This window comes from Pinus tabuliformis, chromosome J, assembly GCF_031772625.1.
Source record: "Pinus tabuliformis cultivar Carrire ecotype Pingquan chromosome J, CPIR1, whole genome shotgun sequence".
Lineage (NCBI taxonomy): Eukaryota > Viridiplantae > Streptophyta > Pinopsida > Pinales > Pinaceae > Pinus > Pinus tabuliformis.
Genome location: NC_142295.1, coordinates 657,434,330 through 657,458,508, shown reverse-complemented (window position 1 = coordinate 657,458,508; position 24,179 = coordinate 657,434,330).

Below are 24,179 nucleotides of genomic sequence, written 5' to 3'. Positions count from 1 at the left end.
GGACAAAGGTGAAGGGAATGATTGCCTTCACAAAGTCGACAGGGGAATCGAACCTTCCCTTTTCCCTTACCATTCTCGGCTAATAAGGTAGCATCGCCGTGAGCTTCAGTGGACGATGAGGGGCGGGCCGGATCGTGAGACCATACTTCTAATACCCTGGGAATGCCAGGACAATCGCGAAGAAGGTGGTCCTCCTTGCATAATCGACAAGGAAACTTGACCTTCCGCAGAGGAGTAGGAGGTGGCCCGACTTCAGGTGTACCAGAGGGGATAGCTGGACTTGAGGGGGGGACGGCGCGTGTAAGCTATCCCTTAGAGGACTTCTTCTTCTTGGTCTTCTTCTTCTTCTTCTTAGCCACCTGGTTACTTGCAACGAGAGTTTCACCAGGCGAAGTACAAGAGGAAGACGTAGAAGTAGGCGTCGAAGGGGAGAGATCCACCTTAGGATCAACATGATGTTGTTCAGGTGGAGGGACTGATGGACTAACAGCCGATATGGTAGGGACCAAAGAGGTTTAAAACAACCAAACAGGCAACCCAATAGTTAATCCTGGTAGGGACAACGTTGCCATATATGGAGCACCAACGTTCCCAAGAGGAGGGAGATGACCTAGATTCCCATCAGGAGGGGAACCTGGGTTAGTGAACCCCGGAAAATTTGCCATCGCAAACGAAAAAAAACCTACTCAAGCTAACGCACACGAGATCTAACCAGGTAATGTTATCGTAGCCAAATGAATTTTAAGACGCACAGACACAACTTGACCTTTTCATGTTTTAAGAGTCAAGAAAAGGACAAAAGATGACTCTAGTCTCCTTTGAATGTTTAATGAGCACGAAGCGACAAGACGCTCACTGGCACCTTTTCTTTTAAGGAGTCTGAAAAGGATCAAAAGTGACTACTCTGGAGACTCTAGGCAAAGGGTTTACCAGGCAATCCGTAAAACTGCTTATACACCTTGGCAATCGTATGAGAACCAAGGACTTCCCGTACTGCAGTCAATCTTCCTGAATGTTGTGTTCGGTGCGTTACGGTTCGCAAGGCGGTAGACTCGGCTTCCTAGGGATCAAGGTCGATAACCTAGTGGGGTCTCCCCTATATACGCGACGGTACGTGGGAGCTCAAATCTGTGCTAGACCACTATCGAGTCACAAGAGGAGGAATCACCCAACCGTAATGTGAAACAACAGTGACTAGGTTTAACGACGCCGGAGCACGTCTCTAGCCTAGACCTCTACAATATGAGCGTTATGTTCCAATGCATTTTTAAGTTCATTCAGTTTATTTTATGGTTGATCTTGAGTTAAGTTTCGGTTTCAGGTCCTACCGTATGATCTCTCACAATTACCTAGATGCAAACTACATGCCAAAGAATACCATTTTGTTCGATGAATTCTAACTATGAGAGGGTTAAGAGTTTTCAATCAAACAAAATGAACTCAAACAATCAAACAATCTAATGCAGCTAATGACAAAGAAATGAAATTTTTCTTTTGAGAACACAAATCAATGAAATGCTCTTCTTTTCATTAACTATTGAATGAATAATACATTAGTTTGATTTCTTTTTCTATGGCACTGTGCACTTAAAATGAATTTTGAGAGACAGCAACACCGAGTAAAGAGAAATAAAATCACTCAATGAAAAACACAACAAGCGTGAAAAGAGCCGATTGAACCCAAGCAATTGTGATCTGTGTCTGGGTAGTGAAACAATCCGAGGACTGGTTCAATGACAATCACCTAAACAACCAAGCAAAGAAAGCAAAAAGAGGAAGCTTTCTGCAATAGCAAAGGCAAGCAGCAACGAATCTTCGTGAACGAGTGATAAAACAAGGTCAATCCAGTGAAAACGGGATGATGGCACTAGGTCACAGGACACAAAACAAGATTCATCCGACAAGACTTCTCAAGCAAGTGCTTCACAATTCAATCAATAAAAATCCAGTCATAAACCAAGTAGAAAGAGCAGGAGATAGTCAAACCAACAGGCTGAGGAGGCAAAATTGGAACAAATTCAATTCTACAGGATCAGCGCGGGTAACACTCAGCAACAATGCGCTGACCAGAAGTCACGCGTAGCAACAAAGCGCTGTCAGCGCGGAAGCACACGACTTAAGCGCGGTGGTTCGATTTCAGAACCGTCGCGACTGTTTTGCGTACAAGCGTGATGACCACGGAGTCAAAGAGACAGCTATGCGCTGTCAGCGTGACTGTTTTGATATAAACCGCGCTGAGGCTAAAAAACGGGCAGAATCAAGCCACAAACTCCCAAACCAAGGCAAGAACTCTTTAAGCAATTAAGGCACTTCCTAGATCGAACCAGGAAGGTTAACAGCAGAGGACTAACCCCTAATTTTGAAAAGAGAGTAACAATCAAACTCAAAAACAAGAATGGACAAAAAGAGACAAAGGCCAGCTCCCCAGTGGAGTCGCCAAATTGTTGGAGAGGTAAATCCCCTCTACGGATAGAGGCGATCCCTACTAGCCCAAAATGGGTCTAGCAACAATCAATCAATGCTACTGTGCAAGTTCCTAATTACAAATAAAAGATAGGCAATGAACACCTACTTGGATTCCAACGCTATTGTTTGATGAAGAGATGTCATTCTCGCTCTTTCGCTTTGGCCAGTCACGATCTTCCACGATCCCCGTAGATAGATACCTGCACACACGAAGAGAAACACAAACACAAGCGTGAAATCTAATAAATGCAATTATACATCAGTCAGAAAGGATGTAATTCACATTAACCATTACAAAGACAAATGAGAATGGAACCATAACAGTAGTCATCTATTATTAATCAATAACAGAGAAAGGTACAACCAAAGTTCTGACGCTGAGTCCTTCTCTAGAGGGTCCAGCCAGCAAGTCTCTTAAGCATTCACCCTTGGAGGTAAATTCTCCCAAAACAAAGCTCTCTCTCACACAAGCAATACTCACAACCTTCCTTAAGCTTCCTCTAGCAAATCCACACTTGTCACACCAACTACCTACTAGTAGCAGCACTCTAAACACTATGAATTCCACAATATCCAAAACTATCCCAAAACTAGCTGCTCATGGCAATGGTGGAGGTTTAAATAGGAGAAGGAGTCTCCATGAATGGTGGGAGGATGAGCTTATCTCCAAGGAAGGTGGCTCAAATGACGAACAGACATGCCATAGAAGGTAGGGCGACATTCACAAGGCCAACAACCAGGTCTGGAGTCATCTGGAAGGTTGGCTATTAGAAAAAACTCGCCCAAACAGGATCAGCGCGGGTGCATAACTGGACTGGAGCGCTGACATCGCATCTTAATAACGGAGCAGGCTGTGTCAGCGCGACTTAATACAAGCATAGGATGCGCTGTCTTATGAAATGCGACCAGCGCGGAAAACCCGTGTGCTTCCGCGCTGGCAGCGCATCAGTTGCACTATCATCTGCCAGTCAGCGCGGTTATTTTAATAACAGTCGCGCTGATGAAATAAACTTTGGCAAAGTGGGTCATTTGGCCAGTTCAGAGAGCATGAGTATGGTTATTTTGAATTCATGATACAGTAGGGATACTGACAAGGAGACAGTGACAAATTACTGCGTAACAGATGCCCCCTAAAGCATGAAGCCCGAGAGAGTGGGAGGGGTGAAATGCTTTACAAAACTGCTGAACTGGAACACCACCAGGGAGGACCTGCACTGATATCTTGATTACATGTAGTCTAGGCATGGGCGCAGCCATCCAAAAGACATACGAAGAAGGTCTGTGGTATGGACACAGCCACCCAGCTGAAGAGACCATGATGATAAGAAGGTATGGTCGCAGCCATCCCAAAGACTCAAGTATGGGCGCAGCCATCCATCAATGAGTCATGTAATAACAATCCACAAAATTGCAGCCTAGTTCGCAACAGACAAAAACCAGGGTCTTCCGCTCCATCCCAACCTGAACAAAGTACAAGTCCAAGCATGTGAATACATGAGCTGAAGTCGAACATGCATGAACATCGTCTGATTACCAGCCAATGATGAAAACTGTTAATAGACGCGAGAGGTACCACTAATAATGACAATGGTCCTCAAGGTACTTATAGGTACAATCCGCGGCGTGTGAATCAATGAGCTGGTGTCGAACACCCGCAGAATCATCCGATCGGAGGCCAATGATGAAAACCTCATGTCGAACATGAAGAACCTGCCATTGAGGCATGCAGGCTCTAAGGCACCTAGAGGGAGTCTCTAGGTCACTTTCCTGGATAATGAGCTGAAGTCGACAGGAAGTAACCTTGATCGAAGGTGGGCCATAATGTTTCCCACATCATCGACACGAGACAGAGAAGGATAAAATATTTTGTGTGAGACATCAGAGGGAGGTGGTAATCTTGCAGAGGCCAACTTCTCTTGAACATATCGGCGGCACGACAGCGGATTTGGCAGTATCTGACATCAAATGAGCAGAGGTCATGGTGACAAGGCAATGAGCAGATGAGAGGTCAAATAGGATAACCCAAACCCACGGAGGCTAGTGTAGAACAAGATGAGAAATCCCCACCCAGACACGAATGCAGACGAGTGCCATGTTCAAGAGCGACATACTGCCGACACGACCATTATTACAGTTTCATTTTCCCCACCATTTCTGGCAGGTACCCCGATTATTTTTGGAGGACAAGCTTGACGGGGATAGCATATGCTTGGAAGGCGTCATTTCGACGATGTCCGATGTCATTAAGTTTTAACGAGCCTGAGAAAGGAAGAACTCGGCGTCTTTTCCTGTTTAGAGAGTCTGAAAAGACAGTGGAAAAGAAAACTCCAGGGGGGTCCTTTTTCGTAAAGTTGTGTCTCTAGAGCCCGAAAAAGTATAAAACAATGCTCGAAAGAACCGCCTGACCAGTATGATCGAGGAGTACTTTTCGTGAATAGTGACTTCGACCCGAAAAAGTAAAAAACGGTCGGAAGCACGTCGTTTTGAAGCCAATAACGAGTGCGAAACGACAAACACCCGGCAATCTTTTTAAGTTAAACGGTCGAAAAAAGAGCTTTAAAAGCAACCGCCTCTCATTCCTTTTAACGAGCCGAAAGGAAGCTCGGCCATCTTTTCTTGGTTTATGTCGGAAAAGAGCTTAAAGACGACATTTTTCGGGACCAAGTGTACATAGGACTGTTATGACCACGCCGGTTACTAGAATCTGCACAAGAACACTGCATGCATAAATCTGTTCGACACATTAAAAAACATGGTAAAACATGCATAAAAGCATAATATAGCGACATTAGAGCTAAATCTATGGAAAAAAATATGACAAAAACCCACATTTATAAAAAACCATAAGCAATTAATTTTTTTTTACCATAAATAGGGGGGTAAAAGTCATTTTTTACCATTGTTACCATTCTGAGTTGTGAAGAACGTTGTGGAGCTGCGAGGTTGATGGAACGATTTCCAGCCCGTGCGAACACCATTCATCCGGCAGCTTGTTCCAGGTAGGTTCTCCTCTCCCTGCGCTTCATTTTGAGTCTTTTTTGCAGCATTTCCACGGTGGGATTTGGCCGTTTGGGCAAATTCTTTGAGCGTTGATGCGCTCTCGGTCAGCGCGGATTTCCCGCTCGGGTCCGCGCTGATCGATTAAATTTACACACACCACCTCTCGGGTCAGCGCGGAAAACACGTGTGCTTCCGCGCTGACCCAAGGAAAAAACAAAGGGGCGCCATGATCAGCGCGACTGTTTTAAAAACAACCGCGCTGATGCCGTGAAATTTTATTTTTAAGAAATTGAACGTACATTCTTCAACGGTCAGGGCCCTAACATTTTGTCATGGTCATGCAGGATACAATGGTATTTGTTTGGCAAGAGAGAGCTCACGATAACGAAGATATAGCAGCTTATGCCAATGCGGATTGCCGATATGCAATGCAGGCATGTGGATTCTTGAAATTTTTCCTCACTCCGCGCCTGAGAGCGCAACCTGATCTCCTCGAGCTCTTAATCAGAGCTTGGAACCGAATTGATGGAAAATTCACAATCCGGGGCCGTGATATCGAGTTCGATTACACGGATGTTTATTTTTTGACTGGGTTGTCACGCCGGGGCTAGATGCCCATTCTGGAGGGGCAACGGCCCAGCGGTGAGACCCTTGACCAGCTCATGGCTCGAGTGTGCCCACGGGCTGTTAAAACATGGAGTGGGAAGGTGGGTATTCGGACGGTGGATGACATCGTTCTTCGCACCATACTCTTCATGGTGACACGGGCAGCGGGGTGCTTGGTCAATCATGAGGCCTCAAAGACCCATCTACTACTAGCTCTCGAGTGCTTACAGCCCACCGTATTCAACTGGGCAGCAGCAGTAACGATCAGCATGAAGAGACAACTGAGTAACTATCGACGCGGAGAGTCGAAGCAGTTCGGTTATGGGTCGCTCTTACTTCCGCTCATGCTGGAGCGGGTGTCGGCCTTACAGCTACAGGATATGGTCGTGGATCCACCCAGAGGTCCCCAGGAGACGAGGGCCAGTCGGTGGGGCCATGTCATGCCGCGCGGAGGTGGCGGCCGCCCAGTGGCGTGGGGTGTTTATTTTCGAGAGTGGCTGGATCGGCAGGTCATTTTCGTAGAGGATTGGCCATATGCCGGTATCGACTTCCGTGGTGATCCCGACATGCCACTGCCCCCAGGAGAGCATTGGGACGATGGAGGTATGACACTTGATCTCTTTTTAATTTTTATCTTTTTAATGTTTTTTAATTTTTTCATGTACATGTCCTGATGGATGCTATGATGTGCAGATGTGGGACCCGCGAGACCCCTTGGTCTAGCTCCAGGGGCACGGAGAGAGGGACAGGGCGCTGGAGCCCTAGCCTTGGCTCCTCCAGGAGTCAACACACCGGAGATTGTGCTACAGAACCTTGAGGGTTTACTGGCAGGAGTGTCAGATTACCAGGGGATTGAGGAGGTCCCCATAGCATCTCAGACCCACACAGTGGGGGTGGAACCCAGGATGCACCGCCTTTTGAGGCGGGTGGCACGGGCAGTTGTGTGCTACAGAGAGCACAACCCACCACAGTAGACATCTGGGTTTTATTTCCACTGATGTTTTTAAAGAGACACGCGTCTCAGATGTACTGAGGACATCGGCCTTATTTCAGACATATACACTTATTTTTTAGCGCCTTAGTGCGCCACACGATATATATATATATTGTTTTTGGATGGATCTTTTCACATGTGATGATGTTTTTATATGCTATGCAAATGTCTAGTACAAATGTGATCTCATGTATCAGTTGCATAACACACGACCCACATATTTTAATTTTTTAATGCAAGCTTAAAAGCACACACAGCACGCATGCAAACTATGCTTGGAAAAAGATTTATTTACATGTGCCTATTCCTAGATGGATCTTTTCTTCATGTGATGATGTGTTTTATATGCTATGCGACTGTTCGACACACATGTGATCTGATGTATCTACCTCATAACAAACGACCCATTGTGGAATGTATTTATACACACGTATTTTATTTTTATGAAAGCTTGAAAACACACATGATAATCACGTATGCAAACTATGCTTTGGTAAAGGAAACGGGCATGCCCCCCAGCATCGTGTCTCAATTCGAGGTACATGCCCCCCAAGCTTCATGCCATTGAAAATGGGTTGAAGGTTGACATAATGGTTATTGCGCTCGAATTGCACGAGCTCATGTGTCATTGTTTTAACGAGGTTGACACAGGTAAAAGAACTATCCTCGGATCCAAAGTCGTTTCATTATTTTAACGAGGTCGATACATTAGCAAAACTATCCTCGAGACGTCTTGTTTCATTTTTTAGCGAGCTTGACACAAGACAAGGAACTGTGCTCCATCCAGACTTCATCATAATGAATGGGAAATGGAGGAGCCCAAGAATGTGGCTCCGGCGGGAAGGCCAACATCTTGGAAATCAGGACCTAATTCCCCCAGGACACTATGCACGACGGTGTCATCACTAGGTACGGGCGCGGGGTAGGTGGCCACGTAGTTGATCTGCGGTGAGGTAGATGCAACTGGTGGATGAAAACCAGGAGGGAAGGATAAGTGCGCCGGAGGAGCTTGTGGACGAACGAACGATAATTGATTTATCATCACTATTCTTCCATCGTGTGGAAAGCAAACCACACGGAAAAGTGAAGAAACAAGGGCTCCCATGGCATACACATAATCACGACCAAGGAGAAGACTGAAGTCTAACGAACCTTGGGTAACCGAGACGTCTATATAGACAGTCTTGCCTCCCAAAGTAATAGGAAACTTTGGAAGGATCCCTAATGGCTGACTCGTTCCTCCGTCAAAAGCGGTGAGATGCGGTGCGACAGGTACAAGCGATGGGGAACCCAAAGCCTGCCAAGTAGTAACGGGCATAAGACTAACCGATGCTCCTTCATCCAACACAGTGCCAGGCAGCGCCATATTGCAGGCATAGGCGGTGACCCAAAAAGGCACATGGGATGGAAGGGGAGGGGTAGTCAAACGACTCCAATCGAAGGAAACGACCGAACTACTTGGTGGGGGAACCATATGATCGCCCCCCTGCTCGGAAAGAACCGAATCTAAATTCTTCTTAGCCACCTGGTTACTTGCAACGAGAGTTTCACCAGGCGAAGTACAAGAGGAAGACGTAGAAGTAGGCGTCGAAGGGGAGAGATCCACCTTAGGATCAACATGATGTTGTTCAGGTGGAGGGACTGATGGACTAACAGCCGATACGGTAGGGACCAAAGAGGTTGAAAACAACCAAACAGGCAACCCAACAGTTAACCCTGGTAGGGACAACGTTGCCATATACGGAGCACCAACGTTCCCAAGAGGAGGGAAATGACCTAGATTCCCATCAGGAGGGGAACCTGGGTTAGTGAACCCCGGAAAAGTTTCCATCGCAAACGAAAAGAAACCTACTCAAGCTAACGCACACAAGATCTAACCAGGTAATGTTATCGTAGCCAAATGAATTTTAAGACGCACAGACACAACTTGACCTTTTCATGTTTTAAGAGTTAAGAAAAGGACAAAAGATGACTCTAGTCTCCTTTGAATGTTTAATGAGCACGAAGTGACAAGACGCTCACTGGCACCTTTTCTTTTAAGGAGTCCGAAAAGGATCAAAAGTGACTACTCTAGAGACTCTAGGCAAAGGGTTTACCAGGCAATCCGTAAAACTGCTTATACACCTTGGCAATCGTATGAGAACCAAGGACTTCCCATACTGCAGTCAATCTTCCCGAATGCTGTGTTCGGTGCGTTACGGTTCGCAAGGCGGCAGACTCGGCTTCCTAGGGATCAAGGTCGATAACCTAGTGGGGTCTCCCCTATATACGCGACGGTACGTGGGAGCTCAAATCCGTGCTAGACCACTATCGAGCCACAAGAGGAGGAATCACCCAACCGTAATGTGAAACAACAGTGACTAGGTTTAACGACGCCGGAGCACGTCTCTAGCCTAGACCTCTACAATATGAGTGTTATGTTCCAATGCGTTTTTAAGTTCATTCAGTTTATTTTATGGTTGATCTTGAGTTAAGTTTCGGTTTCAGGTCCTACCATCTGATCTCTCACAATTACCTAGATGCAAACTACATGCCAAAGAATACCATTTCGTTCGATGAATTCTAACTATGAGAGGGTTAAGAGTTTTCAATCAAACAAAATGAACTCAAACAATCAAACAATCTAATGCAGCTAATGACAAAGAAATGAAATTTTTCTTTTGAGAACACAAATCAATGAAATGCTCTTCTTTTCATTAACTATTGAATGCAAAAGACATTAGTTTGATTTCTTTTTCTATGGCACTGTGCACTTAAAATGAATTTTGAGAGACAGCAACACCGAGTAAAGAGAAATAAAATCACTCAATGAAAAACACAACAAGCGTGAAAAGAGCCGATTGAACCCAAGCAACTGTGATCTGTGTCTGGGTAGTGAAACAATCTGAGGACTGGTTCAATGACAATCACCTAAACAACCAAGAAAAGAAAGCAAAAAGAGGAAGGTTTCCGCAATAGCAAAGGCAAGCAGCAACGAATCTTCGTGAACGAGTGATAAAACAAGGTCAATCCAGTGAAAACGGGATGATGGCACTAGGTCACAGGACACAAAACAAGATTCGTCCGACAAGACTTCGCAAGCAAGTGCTTCACAATTCAATCAATAAAAATCCAGTCATAAACCATGTAGAAAGAGCAGGAGAAAGTCAAACCAATAGGCTCAGGAGGCAAAATTGAAACAAATTCAATTCTACAGGATCAGCGCGGGTAACACTCAGTAACAATGCGCTGACCAGAAGTCACGCGTAGCAACAAAGCGCTGTCAGCGCGGAAGCACACGACTTAAGCGCGCTGGTTCGATTTCAGAACCGTCGCGACTGTTTTGCGTACAAGCGTGATGACCACGGTGTCAAAGAGACAGCTATGTGCTGTCAGCGCGACTGTTTTGATATAAACCGCGCTGAGGCTAAAAAACAGGCAGAATCAAGCCACAAACTCCCAAACCAAGGCAAGAACTCTTTAAGCAATTAAGGCACTTCCCATATCAAACCAGGAAGGTTAACAGCAGAGGACTAACCCCTAATTTTGAAAAGAGAGTAACAATCAAACTCAAAAACAAGAATGGACAAAAAGAGACAAAGGCCAGCTCCCCAGCGGAGTCGCCAAATTGTTGGAGAGGTAAATCCCCTCTACGGATAGAGGCGATCCCTACTAGCCCAGAATGGGTCTAGCAACAATCAATCAATGCTACTGTGCAAGTTCCTAATTACAATTAAAAGATAGGCAATGAACACCTACTTGGATTCCAACGCTATTGTTTGATGAAGAGATGTCGTTCTCGCTCTTTCGCTTTGGCCGGTCACGATCTTCCACGATCCCCGTAGATAGATACCTGCACACACGAAGAGAAACACAAACACAAGCGTGAAATCTAATAAATGAAATTATACATCAGTCAGAAAGGATGTAATTCACATTAACCATTACAAAGACAAATGAGAATGGAACCATAACAGTAGTCATCTATTATTAATCAATAACAGAGAAAGGTACAACCAAAGTTCTGACACTGAGTCCTTCTCTAGAGGGTCCAGCCAGCAAGTCTCTTAAGCATTCACCCTTGGAGGTAAATTCTCCCAAAACAAAGCTCTCTCTCACACAAGCAATACTCACAACCTTCCTTAAGCTTCCTCTAGCAAATCCGCACTTGTCACACCAACTACCTACTAGCAGCAGCACTCTAAACACTATGAATTCCACACTATCCAAAACTATCCCAAAACTAGCTGCTCATGGCAATGGTGGAGGTTTAAATAGGAGAAGGAGTCTCCATGAATGGTGGGAGGATGAGCTTATCTCCAAGGAAGGTGGCTCAAATGACGAACAGACATGCCATAGAAGGTAGGGCGACATTCACAAGGCCAACAACCAGGTCTGGAGTCATCTGGAAGGCTGGCTGTTAGAACAAACTCGCCCAAACAGGATCAGCGCGGGTGCATAACTGGACTGGAGCGCTGACATCGCATCTTAATAACGGAGCAGGCTGTGTCAGCGCGACTTAATACAAGCATAGGATGCGTTGTCTTATGAAATGCGACCAGTGTGGAAAACCCGTGTGCTTCCGCACTGGCAGCGCATCAGTTGCACTATCATCTGCCAGTCAGCGCAGTTATTTTAATAACAGTCGCGCTGATGAAATAAACTTTGGCAAAGTGGGTCATTTGGCCAGTTCAGAGAGCATGAGCATGGTTATTTTGAATTCATGATACAGTAGGGAGACTGACAAGGAGACAGTGACAAATTACTGCGTAACAGATGCCCCCTAAAGCATGAAGCCCGAGAGAGTGGGAGGGGTGAAATGCTTTACAAAACTGCTGAACTGGAACACCACCAGGGAGGACCTGCACTGATATCTCGATTACATGTAGTCTAGGCATGGGCGCAGCCATCCAAAAGACATACGAAGAAGGTCCGTGGTATGGATGCAGCCACCCTGCTGAAGAGACCATGATGATAAGAAGGTATGGTCGCAGCCATCCCAAAGACTCAGGTATGGGCGCAGCCATCCATCAATGAGTCATGTAATAACAATCCACAAAATCACAGCCTGGTTCGCAACAGACAAAAACCAGGGTCTTGCGCTCCATCCCAACCCGAACAAAGTACAAGTCCAAGCATGTGAATACATGAGCTGAAGTTGAACATGCATGAACATCGTCTGATTACCAGCCAATGATGAAAACTGTTAATAGACGCGAGAGGTACCACTAATAATGACAATGGTCCTCAAGGTACTTATAGGTACAATCCGCGGCGTGTGAATCAATGAGCTGGTGTCGAACACCCGCAGAATCATCTGATCAGAGGCCAATGATGAAAACCTCACGTCGAACATGAAGAACCTGCCATTGAGGCATGCAGGCTCTAGGGCACCTGGAGGGAGTCTCTAGGTCACTTTCCTGGATAATGAGCTGAAGTCGACAGGAAGTAACCTTGATCGAAGGTGGGCCATAATGTTTCCCACATCATCGACACGAGACAGAGAAGGATAAAATATTTTGTGTGAGACATCAGAGGGAGGTGGTAAGCTTGCAGAGGCCAACTTCTCTTGAACATATCAGCGGCACGACAGCGGATTTGGCAGTATATGACATAAAATGAGCAGAGGTCATGGTGACAAGGCAATGAGCAGATGAGAGGTCAAATAGGATAACCCAAACCCATGGAGGCTATTGTAGAACAAGATGAGAAATCCCCAACCAGACACGAATGCAGATGAGTGCCATGTTCAAGAGCGACATACTGCCGACACGACCATTATTACAGTTTCATTTTCCCCACCATTTCTGGCAGGTACCCCGATTATTTTTGGAGGACAAGCTTGACGGGGATAGCATATGCTTGGAAGGCGTCATTTCGACGATGTTCGATGTCATTAAGTTTTAACGAGCCTGACAAAGGAAGAACTCGGCGTCTTTTCCTATTTAGAGAGTCTGAAAAGACAGCGGAAAAGAAAACTCCAGGGGGGTCCTTTTTCGTAAAGTTGTGTCTCTCGAGCCCGAAAAAGTATAAAACAATGCTCGAAAGAACCGCCCAACCAGTATGATCGAGGAGTACTTTTCGTGAATAGTGACTTCGACCCGAAAAAGTAAAAAACCGTCGGAAGCACGTCGTTTTGAAGCCAATAACGAGTGCGAAACGACAAACACCCGGCAATCTTTTTAAGTTAAACGGTCGAAAAAAGAGCTTTAAAAAGTGACCGCCTCTCATTCCTTTTAACGAGCCGAAAGGAAGCTCGGCCATCTTTTCTTGGTTTATGTCGGAAAAGAGCTTAAAGACGACATTTTTCGGGACCAAGTGTACATAGGACTGTTATGACCACGCCGGTTACTAGAATCTGCACAAGAACACTACATGCATAAATCTGTTCGACACATTAAAAAACATGGTAAAACATGCATAAAAGCATAATACAGCGACATTAGAGCTAAATCTATGGCAAAAATATGACAAAAACCCACATTTATAAAAAACCATAAGCAATTAAAATTTTTTTACCATAAATAGGGGGGTAAAAGTCATTTTTTACCATTGTTACCATTTTGAGTTGTGAAGAACGTTGTGGAGCTGCGAGGTTGACGGAGCGATTTCCAGCCCGTGCGGACACCATTCATCCGGCAGCTTGTTCCAGGTAGGTTCTCCTCTCCCTGCGCTTCATTTTGAGTCTTTTTTGCAGCATTTCCACGGTGGGATTTGGCCGTTTGGGCGAATTCTTTGAGCATTGATGCGCTCTCGGTCAGCGTGGATTTCCCGCTCGGGTCCGCGCTGATCGATTAAATTTACACACACCACCTCTCGGATCAGCGCGGAAAACACGTGTGCTTCCGCGCTGACCCAAGGAAAAAACAAAGGGGCGCCATGATCAGCGCGACTGTTTTAAAAACAGTCGCGCTGACGCCGTGAAATTTTATTTTTAAGAAATTGAATGTACATTCTTCAACGGTCAGGGCCCTAACATTTTGTCATGGTCATGCAGGATACAATGGCATTTGTTTGGCAAGAGAGAGCTCACGATAACGAAGATATAACAGCTTATGCCAATGCGGATTGCCGAAATGCAATGCGGGCATGTGGATTCTTGAAATTTTTCCTCACTCTGTGCCTGAGAGCGCAACCTGATCTCCTCGAGCTCTTAATCAGAGCTTGGAACCCAGTTGATGGAAAATTCACAATTCGGGGCCGTGATATCGAGTTCGATTACACGGATGTTTATTTTTTGACTGGGTTGTCACGCCGGGGCCAGATGCCCATTCTGGAGGGGCAACGGCCCAGCGGTGAGACCCTTGACCAGCTCATGGCTCGAGTGTGCCCACGGGCTGTTAAAACACGTAGAGGGAAGGTGGGTATTCCGACGGTGGATGACATCGTTCTTCGCACCATACTCTTCATGGTGACACGGGCAGCGGGGTGCTTGGCCAATCATGAGGCCTCAAAGACCCGTCTACTACTAGCTCTCGAGTGCTTACAACCCACCGTATTCAACTGGGCAGCAGCAGTAACGATCAGCATGAAGAGACAACTGAGTAACTGTCGACACAGAGAGTCGAAGCAGTTCGGTTACGGGTCGCTCTTACTTCCGCTCATGCTGGAGCGGGTGCCGGCCTTACAGCTACAGGATATGGTCGTGGATCCACCCAGAGGTCCCCAGGAGATGAGGGCCAGTCGGTGGGGCCATGTCATGCCGCGCGGAGGTGGCGGCCGCCCAGTGGCATGGGGTGTTTATTTTCGAGAGTGGCTGGATCAGCAGGTCATTTTCGTAGAGGATTGGCCATATGCCGGTATCGACTTCCGTGGCGATCCCGACATGCCACTGCCCCCCTGAGAGCATTGGGACGATGGAGGTATGACACTTGATCTTTTTTTAATTTTTATATTTTTAATGTTTTTTAATTTTTTCATGTACATGTCCTGATGGGTGCTATGATGTGCAGTTGTGGGACCCGCGAGACCCCTTGGTCTAGCTCCAGGAGCACGGAGAGAGGGACAGGGCGCTGGAGCCCTAGCCTTGGCTCCTACAGGAGTCAACACACCGGAGATTGTGCTACAGAACCTTGAGGGTTTACTGGCAGGAGTGCCAGATTACCAGGGGATTGAGGAGGTCCCCATAGCATCTCAGACCCACACAGTGGGGGTGGAACCCAGGATGCACCGCCTTTTGAGGCGGGTGGCACGGGCAGTTGTGTGCTACAGAGAGCACAACCCACCACAGTAGACATCTGGGTTTTATTTCCACTGATGTTTTTAAAGAGACACGCGTCTCAGATGTACTGAGGACATCGGCCTTATTTCAGACATATAAACTTATTTTTGAGCGCCTTAGTGCGCCACACGATATATATATATACTATTTTTGGATGGATCTTTTCACATGTGATGATGTTTTTATATGCTATGCAAATGTCTAGTACAAATGTGATCTCATGTATCAGTTGCATAACACACGACCCACATATTTTAATTTTTTAATGCAAGCTTAAAAGCACACACAGCACGCATGCAAACTATGCTTGGAAAAAGATTTATTTACATGTGCCTATTCCTAGATGGATCTTTTCTTCATGTGATGATGTGTTTTATATGCTATGCGACTGTTCGACACACATGTGATCTGATGTATCTACCTCATAAAAAACGACCCATTGTGGAATGTATTTATACACACGTATTTTATTTTTATGAAAGCTTGAAAACACACATGATAATCACGTATGCAAACTATGCTTTGGTAAAGGAAACGGGCATGCCCCCCAGCATCGTGTCTCAATTCGAGGTACATGCCCCCCAAGCTTCAGGCCATTGAAAATGGGTTGAAGGTTGACATAATGGTTATTGCGCTCGAATTGCACGAGCTCATGTGTCATTGTTTTAACGAGGTTGACACAGGTAAAAGAACTATCCTCGGATCCAAAGTCGTTTCATTATTTTAACAAGGTCGATACATTAGCAAAACTATCCTCGAGACGTCTTGTTTCATTTTTTAGCGAGCTTGACACAAGACAAGGAACTGTGCTCCATCCAGACTTCATCATAATGAATGGGAAGTGGAGGAGCCCAAGAATGTGGCTCCGGCGGGAAGGCCAACATCTTGGAAATCAGGACCTAATGCCCCCAGGACACTATGCACGACAGTGTCATCACTGGGTATGGGCGCGGGGTAGGTGGCCACGTAGTTGATCTGCGGTGAGGCAGATGCAACTGGTGGATGAAAACCAGGAGGGAAGGATAAGTGCGCCGGAGGAGCTTGTGGACGAACGAACGATAATTGATCTATCATCACTATTCTTCCATCGTGTGGAAAGCAAACCACATGGAAAAGTGAAGAAACAAGGGCTCCCATGGCATACACATAATCACGACCAAGGAGAAGACTGAAGTCTAAAGAACCTTGGGTAACCGAGACGTCTATATAGACAGTCTTGCCTCCCAAAGTAATAGGAAACTTTGGAAGGATCCCTAATGGCTGACTCGTTCCTCCGTCAAAAGCGGTGAGATGCGGTGCGACAGGTACAAGCGATGGGGAACCCAAAGCCTACCAAGTAGTAACAGGCATAAGACTAACCGATGCTCCTTCATCCAACACAGTGCCAGGCAGCGCCATATTGCAGGCATAGGCGGTGACCCAAAAAGGCACATGGGATGGAAGGGGAGGGGTAGTCAAACGACTCCAATCGAAGGAAACGACCGAACTACTTGGTGGGGGAACCATATGATCGCCCCCCTGCTCAGAAAGAACCGAATCTAAATTATCCGGGGAGGTTGGGATGGGAAAACCATTATCAAGCTCAGGAGAATCTGATGAGACGAGAAGAACATGGGAATTTTGCTCTTCCGAAACAGAGTGGTTGAGAGGAGGTGAACTCGAATCAACACCCTTTCCGACCAATGGCTGGTCTGGAACAGGCTGGGGAGGGCCAGGTTCGGGAAGAGGGGTCTGGACAAGAGAAGAATGTGAATTAATCTCTTGGTCAGAAGGCGGATGATTTGCAACGACCGAAAGACGTTGATATCTGACGGGGAGCCGGGGCAAGGGAGCTGTGAGACTTTCCAAGACGCTGGAAGCTTTATCCATGAGCGGACAAAGGTGAAGGGAATGATTTCCTTCACAAAGTCGACAGGTGAATCAAACCTTCCCTTTTCCCTTACCATTCCCGACTAATAAGGTAGCATCGCCGTGAGCTTCAGTGGACGATGAGGGGCGGGCCGGATCGTGAGACCATACTTCTAATACCCTGGGAATGCCAGGACAATCGCGAAGAAGGTGGTCCTCCTTGCATAATCGACAAGGAAACTTGACCTTCCGCAGAGGAGCAGGAGGTGGCCCGACTTCAGGTGTACCGGAGGGGATAGCTAGACTTGAGGGGGGGATGGCGCGTGTAAGCTCTCCCTTAGAGGACTTCTTCTTCTTGGTCTTCTTCTTCTTCTTCTTCTTAGCCACCTGGTTACTTGCAACGAGAGTTTCACCAGGCGAAGTACAAGAGGAAGACGTAGAAGTAGGCGTTGAAGGGGAGAGATCCACCTTAGGATCAACATGATGTTGTTTAGGTGGAGGGACTGATGGACTAACAGTCGATACGGTAGGGACCAAAGAGGTTGAAAACAACCAAACAGGCGACCCAACAGTTAATCCTGGTAGGGACAACGTTGCCATATACGGAGCACCAACGTTCCCAAGAGGAGGGAAATGACCTAGATTCCCATCAGGAGGGGAACCTGGGTTAGTGAACCCCGGAAAAGTTGCCATCGCAAACGAAAAGAAACCTACTCAAGCTAACGCACACGAGATCTAACCAGGTAATGTTATCGTAGCCAAATGAATTTTAAGACGCACAGACACAACTTGACCTTTTCATGTTTTAAGAGTCAAGAAAAGGACAAAAGATGACTCTAGTCTCCTTCGAATGTTTAATGAGCACGAAGTGACAAGACGCTCACTGGCACCTTTTCTTTTAAGGAGTCCGAAAAGGATCAAAAGTGACTACTCTGGAGACTCTAGGCAAAGGGTTTACCAGGCAATCCGTAAAACTGCTTATACACCTTGGCAATCGTATGAGAACCAAGGACTTCCCGTACTACAATCAATCTTCCCAAATGCTGTTTTCGGTGCATTACGGTTCGCAAGGCGGCAGACTCGGCTTCCTAGGGATCAAGGTCGATAACCTAGTGGGGTCTCCCCTATATACGCGACGGTACGTGGGAGCTCAAATCCGTGCTAGACCACTATCGAGTCACAAGAGGAGGAATCACCCAACCGTAATGTGAAACAACAGTGACTAGGTTTAACGACGCCGGAGCACGTCTATAGCCTAGACCTCTACAATATGAGCGTTATGTTCCAATGCGTTTTTAAGTTCATTCAGTTTATTTTATGGTTGATCTTGAGTTAAGTTTCGGTTTCAGGTCCTACCGTATGATCTCTCACAATTACCTAGATGCAAACTACATGCCAAAGAATACCATTTCGTTCGATGAATTCTAACTATGAGAGGGTTAAGAGTTTTCAATCAAACAAAATGAACTCAATCAATCAAACAATCTAATGCAGCTAATGACAAAGAAATGAAATTTTTCTTTTGAGAACACAAATCAATGAAATGCTCTTCTTTTCATTAACTATTGAATGCAAAAGACATTAGTTTGATTTCTTTTTCTATGGCACTGTGCACTTAAAATGAATTTTGAGAGACAGCAACACCGAGTAAAGAGAAATAAAATCACTCAATGAAAAACACAACAAGCGTGAAAAGAGCCGATTGAACCCAAGCAACTGTGATCTGTGTCTGGGTAGTGAAACAATCCGAGGACTGGTTCAATGACAATCACCTAAACAACCAAGCAAAGAAAGCAAAAAGAGGAAGGTTTCCGCAATAGCAAAGGCAAGCAGCAACGAATCTTCGTGAACGAGTGATAAAACAAGGTCAATCCAGTGAAAACGGGATGATGGCACTAGGTCATAGGACACAAAACAAGATTCGTCCGACAAGACTTCGCAAGCAAGTGCTTCACAATTCAATCAATAAAAATCCAGTCATAAACCAAGTAGAAAGAGCAGGAGATAGTCAAACCAACAGGCTGAGGAGGCAAAATTGAAACAAATTCAATTCTACAGGATCAGCGTGGGTAACACTCAGCAACAATGCGCTGACCAGAAGTCACGCGTAGCAACAAAGCGCTGTCAGCGCGGAAGCACACGACTTAAGCGCGCTGGTTCGATTTCAGAACCGTCGCGACTGTTTTACGTACAAGCGCGATGACCACGGAGTCAAAGAGACAGCTATGCGCTGTCAGCGCGACTGTTTTGATATAAACCGCGCTGAGGCTAAAAAACAGGCAGAATCAAGCCACAAACTCCCAAACCAAGGCAAGAACTCTTTAAGCAATTAAGGCACTTCCCAGATTGAACCAGGAAGGTTAACAGCAGAGGACTAACCCCTAATTTTGAAAAGAGAGTAACAATCAAACTCAAAAACAAGAATGAACAAAAAGAGACAAAGGCCAGCTCCCCAGCGGAGTCGCCAAATTGTTGGAGAGGTAAATCCCCTCTACTGATAGAGGCGATCCCTACTAGCCCAGAATGGGTCTAGCAACAATCAATCAATGCTACTGTGCAAGTTCCTAATTACAAATAAAAGATAGGCAATGAACACCTACTTGGATTCCAACGCTATTGTTTGATGAAGAGATGTCGTTCTCGCTCTTTCACTTTGGCCGGTCACGATCTTCCATGATCCCCGTAGATAGATACCTGCACACACGAAGAGAAACACAAACACAAGCCTGAAATCTAATAAATGCAATTATACATCAGTCAGAAAGGATGTAATTCACATTAACCATTACAAAGACAAATGAGAATGGAACCATAACAGTAGTCATCTATTATTAATCAATAACAGAGAAAGGTACAACCAAAGTTCTGACGTTGAGTCCTTCTCTAGAGGGTCCAGCCAGCAAGTCTCTTAAGCATTCACCCTTGGAGGTAAATTCTCCCAAAACAAAGCTCTCTCTCACACAAGCAATACTCACAACCTTCCTTAAGCTTCCTCTAGCAAATCCGCACTTGTCACACCAACTACCTACTAGCAGCAGCACTCTAAACACTATGAATTCCACACTATCCAAAACTATCCCAAAACTAGCTGCTCATGGCAATGGTGGAGGTTTAAATAGGAGAAGGAGTCTCCATGAATGGTGGGAGGATGAGCTTATCTCCAAGGAAGGTGGCTCAAATGACGAACAGACATGCCATAGAAGGTAGGGCGACATTCACAAGGCCAACAACCAGGTCTGGAGTCATCTGGAAGGCTGGCTGTTAGAACAAACTCGCCCAAACAGGATCAGCGCGGGTGCATAACTGGACTGGAGCGCTGACATCGCATCTTAATAACGGAGTAGGCTGTGTCAGCGCGACTTAATACAAGCATAGGATGCGCTGTCTTATGAAATGCGACCAGCGCGGAAAACCCGTGTGCTTCCGCGCTGGCAGCGCATCAGTTGCACTATCATCCGCCAGTCAGCGCGGTTATTTTAATAATAGTCGCGCTGATGAAATAAACTTTGGCAAAGTGGGTCATTTGGCCATTTCAGAGAGCATGAGTATGGTTATTTTGAATTCATGATACAGTAGGGAGACTGACAAGGAGACAGTGACAAATTACTGCTTAACACTCCTATCTATCAAATTATGAAACATGTAATTGAGATAGGGATGGTTGTCAAGAGTCCATGAGGTCTTGGATATACAGTGATAGAGTGTATTTTTAAGTCTCTCCTAGATTAAGTCCTCGATTCAATTCCCTACCCTCTTCGGGTGTTATTCATGGATATGAATATGATGTAGCCTCAACAATGTTGAACTTTAAAAAAAAGTATGGTTGTCAAGAAATTCATAGAGATTGTGGTTTCAATGCATATATAATTCTTCAATGTTGAACTTAGATAAGTCATTAATAAAAAGCTTCACCAAAGGCAACATTTAAAGAGACAAATAGTTACCATTAGGATATGCTTTCGATTTCATTTTGTGAGAAGAAGTTGTTGTTTAGATTAGTGAATATTATGAAGTAGTGATATGAAAAGTTTGTTCAAGGTTCTAAAAGGTGATTTTTTAATTTAGGGGATTCATCTCCACAATGAGGAGCATTTTTTGAGCCTCTACATCTATGATATTATACTAATAATAGAGTAACCACAATACATCTTGTTCTTTAGGGTGCTCATGTGATTGCATTTCCCAAGGGAAAATTTCACAAAGTGGCCATTATCGACACCAATGTTAATGACCTGGCTGGTGCACTTGTTGTAGGAGTTGATGACCTTTGAAATAGATTGAGGTTACCCCTATCTACTATTTGCAATATGTGGTCAAGCAACTCCTCTTTTCGCATGTCCTTGGCTTGGCCTGTCTAAATGAATGACTCAATATTTTTGGGGCTCTTTCCCTAGAATTAAGAGAGAGCATAGATTGATGATAAAGAAAGAATTTGTGAAACCTAGAGTAGGGAATTTGAGAAGAATGGAGAGTACAAGAAAATTCTACTTAAGGTGATCCATTTATGTGTTGTTAAGTTATCAAAAGTTGCAGGCATGGTTTTCTATGTGGTATCTTTTTAGATTCCATGGAGTCATTGGCATAAAATGAATATCCATAAAATTAAAGTGTAGAAATTTGTAGGTTATGGTTAAATTTAATTTTCCTTGCAATATCTAGGGTAGAGATCTTCCATATTGAATGAAGTGATTTTTTCCCAAAGGCTTGGGTAGTTTTAGAGTTGCTTGAAACAATGATAGGGGAGAAATCAACTAAATGTGTAGGGAATTAAGGTTTCCAGGGATAGAAGTGTTAGTCATTCTCACCATCCATTAGGAAGTCTAAAAGGTTGGTTTGTGACTTTGTTAAAAGCATGCATGCTAACTTCATTGAATCAAAATGTTGCATGTTGGTGTTAATTTATGTTGAACTGTGATGGAGTTATGGAAAGTGTCTTAGGATTTAATAAAGTTAAGAAATATGTTGATTCTAGCCAACTTAATATGATTTTTAGCGGTTTTGTTAGAATTGGTTACTATAAAAAATGGTATATAAATATGTAAATCAAAGAAAATAATTTGATCGTGGCACTAAAAATTCAGAGTTCAAAGATGTGGGTGAAAACTCTACACATGTGAATAATTGTAGAAGAGGAAGATGATATTTTATTCATTGATTAATTGTCTCTTATCATGTTTTGTAATGTTGCAATATTTTTGTGTGAAGATATTCCTACCCCTGCGATCCAATCTGATCCCTCAGAAACCCCTCTCACTCTGATTATCTCCTCCTCCCTCCCGCCTAACCCACCCCCATCCAGAATCACTGGAAGCAACTCAAAGGAGCATGGTGCAACTCTTGACAATCAAAAGAAAATCGGACCAGGAAGGAAATTAGCTAAACAGCACAGAGATGAAAATGCCGAGAAGGATATAGCAATGGACATCTAGAACCCCATAGAGTCCTACATCTTAGGAAAAATAGACAAAGACTCAGTGAACAAGGATCAGGGAGGGTGAGTAACTCCCCGCAATCCTTATTTGAAATGATGAAATTCTTCTCATGGAACAACAGGGGACTAGGGCACCCCTCCAAATCAAATGCCTTAAGAGACCTAATCAATCAAGAGAAACCAGAATTTGTTTTAGTACAAGAAACAAAGCAGGGACAACTAGAAATGAGAAAAATCATTGCACAACATAAGCAGTATAAAGGATGTGCTTGTGAATCAAGAGGAGCCTCTGGGGGAATTGCTATGCTCTGGCACCAAACTAATTGGAGTAACACAGCAGAAACAATAAATCAGCACTGGATAAAGACTGTTTTGAAGAACAACTCAAGCAACCAACAGATAGTTATTTACAATGTCTATGCACCAAATCATTATAGAGATAAGGAGCAATGCTAGGACTCCCTCAGCACAAATATAGCAGAAGAAGACAATAGCAACATTATTTTGGGGGGAGATTTAAATCTCATTTTGCACTCCAATGAGAAACAAGGAGGCTGCTTCTCCCCAGATCCATATAGAAATCAACTGGAAGCTATAATGCAGGATGGTGACCTTGTTGATGTAATTCCAAAGAACCGCAAATTCACTTGGAAAAATCATAGGTTGGGGAAAAACAAGATTATGGAAATACTAGACAGAATTCTGGTGAATGTAACCCTCCTTTCCAACTACTCTGTTGTTTATGCCTCCATCCTCCCTTTCACAGCCTCAGACCATTTCCCTACCACATTGACCCTTGAATCCCACTGCCCTTTGGGGCCTCTCCCCTTCAAATACAACCCTCTATGGAACAAAAATGTAGCTGCCAAAGATCTTATTCAACATACCTAGTGACAACACATTGAAGGATCGCCAGGTTATATTTGGGAAAGAAAAATTTAAAATTTAAAACATGATCTTAAGGATTGGGCGAAAACCCATTACAAAGAGCTAGAAAAGGAGAAAAGAGAGGCAAAAGCCAAGTTAGAGGAACTCCATAGCACAATGGAAAAGCGAGGATACCAGCAGGCAGATAAAAATCATGAAGACAACCTTTACAGCCAGCTTTATCGCATTAGAAGAGAAGAGGAGCAAAAATGGAGAATCAAGTCGAGGCAACTATGGTTGAAGGGCGGGAACAGAAACACGGCCTTTTTCCATAAGCAAACCACAGTCCAAAAAATCAGAAACAGCATTACCTCTATCATAGATAGTGAAAGAAATCAGCAAATCAGCCAAGGTGCTATCAAACAAGCTGCTTCAGATCATTACAGAGAACTTATAACTGAAAATGGAGAAGAAGAAGATTACGCAGACCTTTTACAATATCTGCCGAATAAGATCACTACTGAAATAAATGAAAGTCTGAACAAAGAGATAGAGGAAGAAGAAATAAGAGGAGCCATCTGGGCCCTCCAGCCAGACAAAGCACCTGGCCTGGATGGCTTTCTAATTTGCTTCTATAGAGCTCATTGGGAAACTATTAAAAAAGACCTCATCAAAATGATGAAATGGATTCAACGCAGAAAAAAATGGGAGGCTACACAAATTCTATCCACCTAACCCTCATCCCCAAGGAGAATCAACCCACCAAC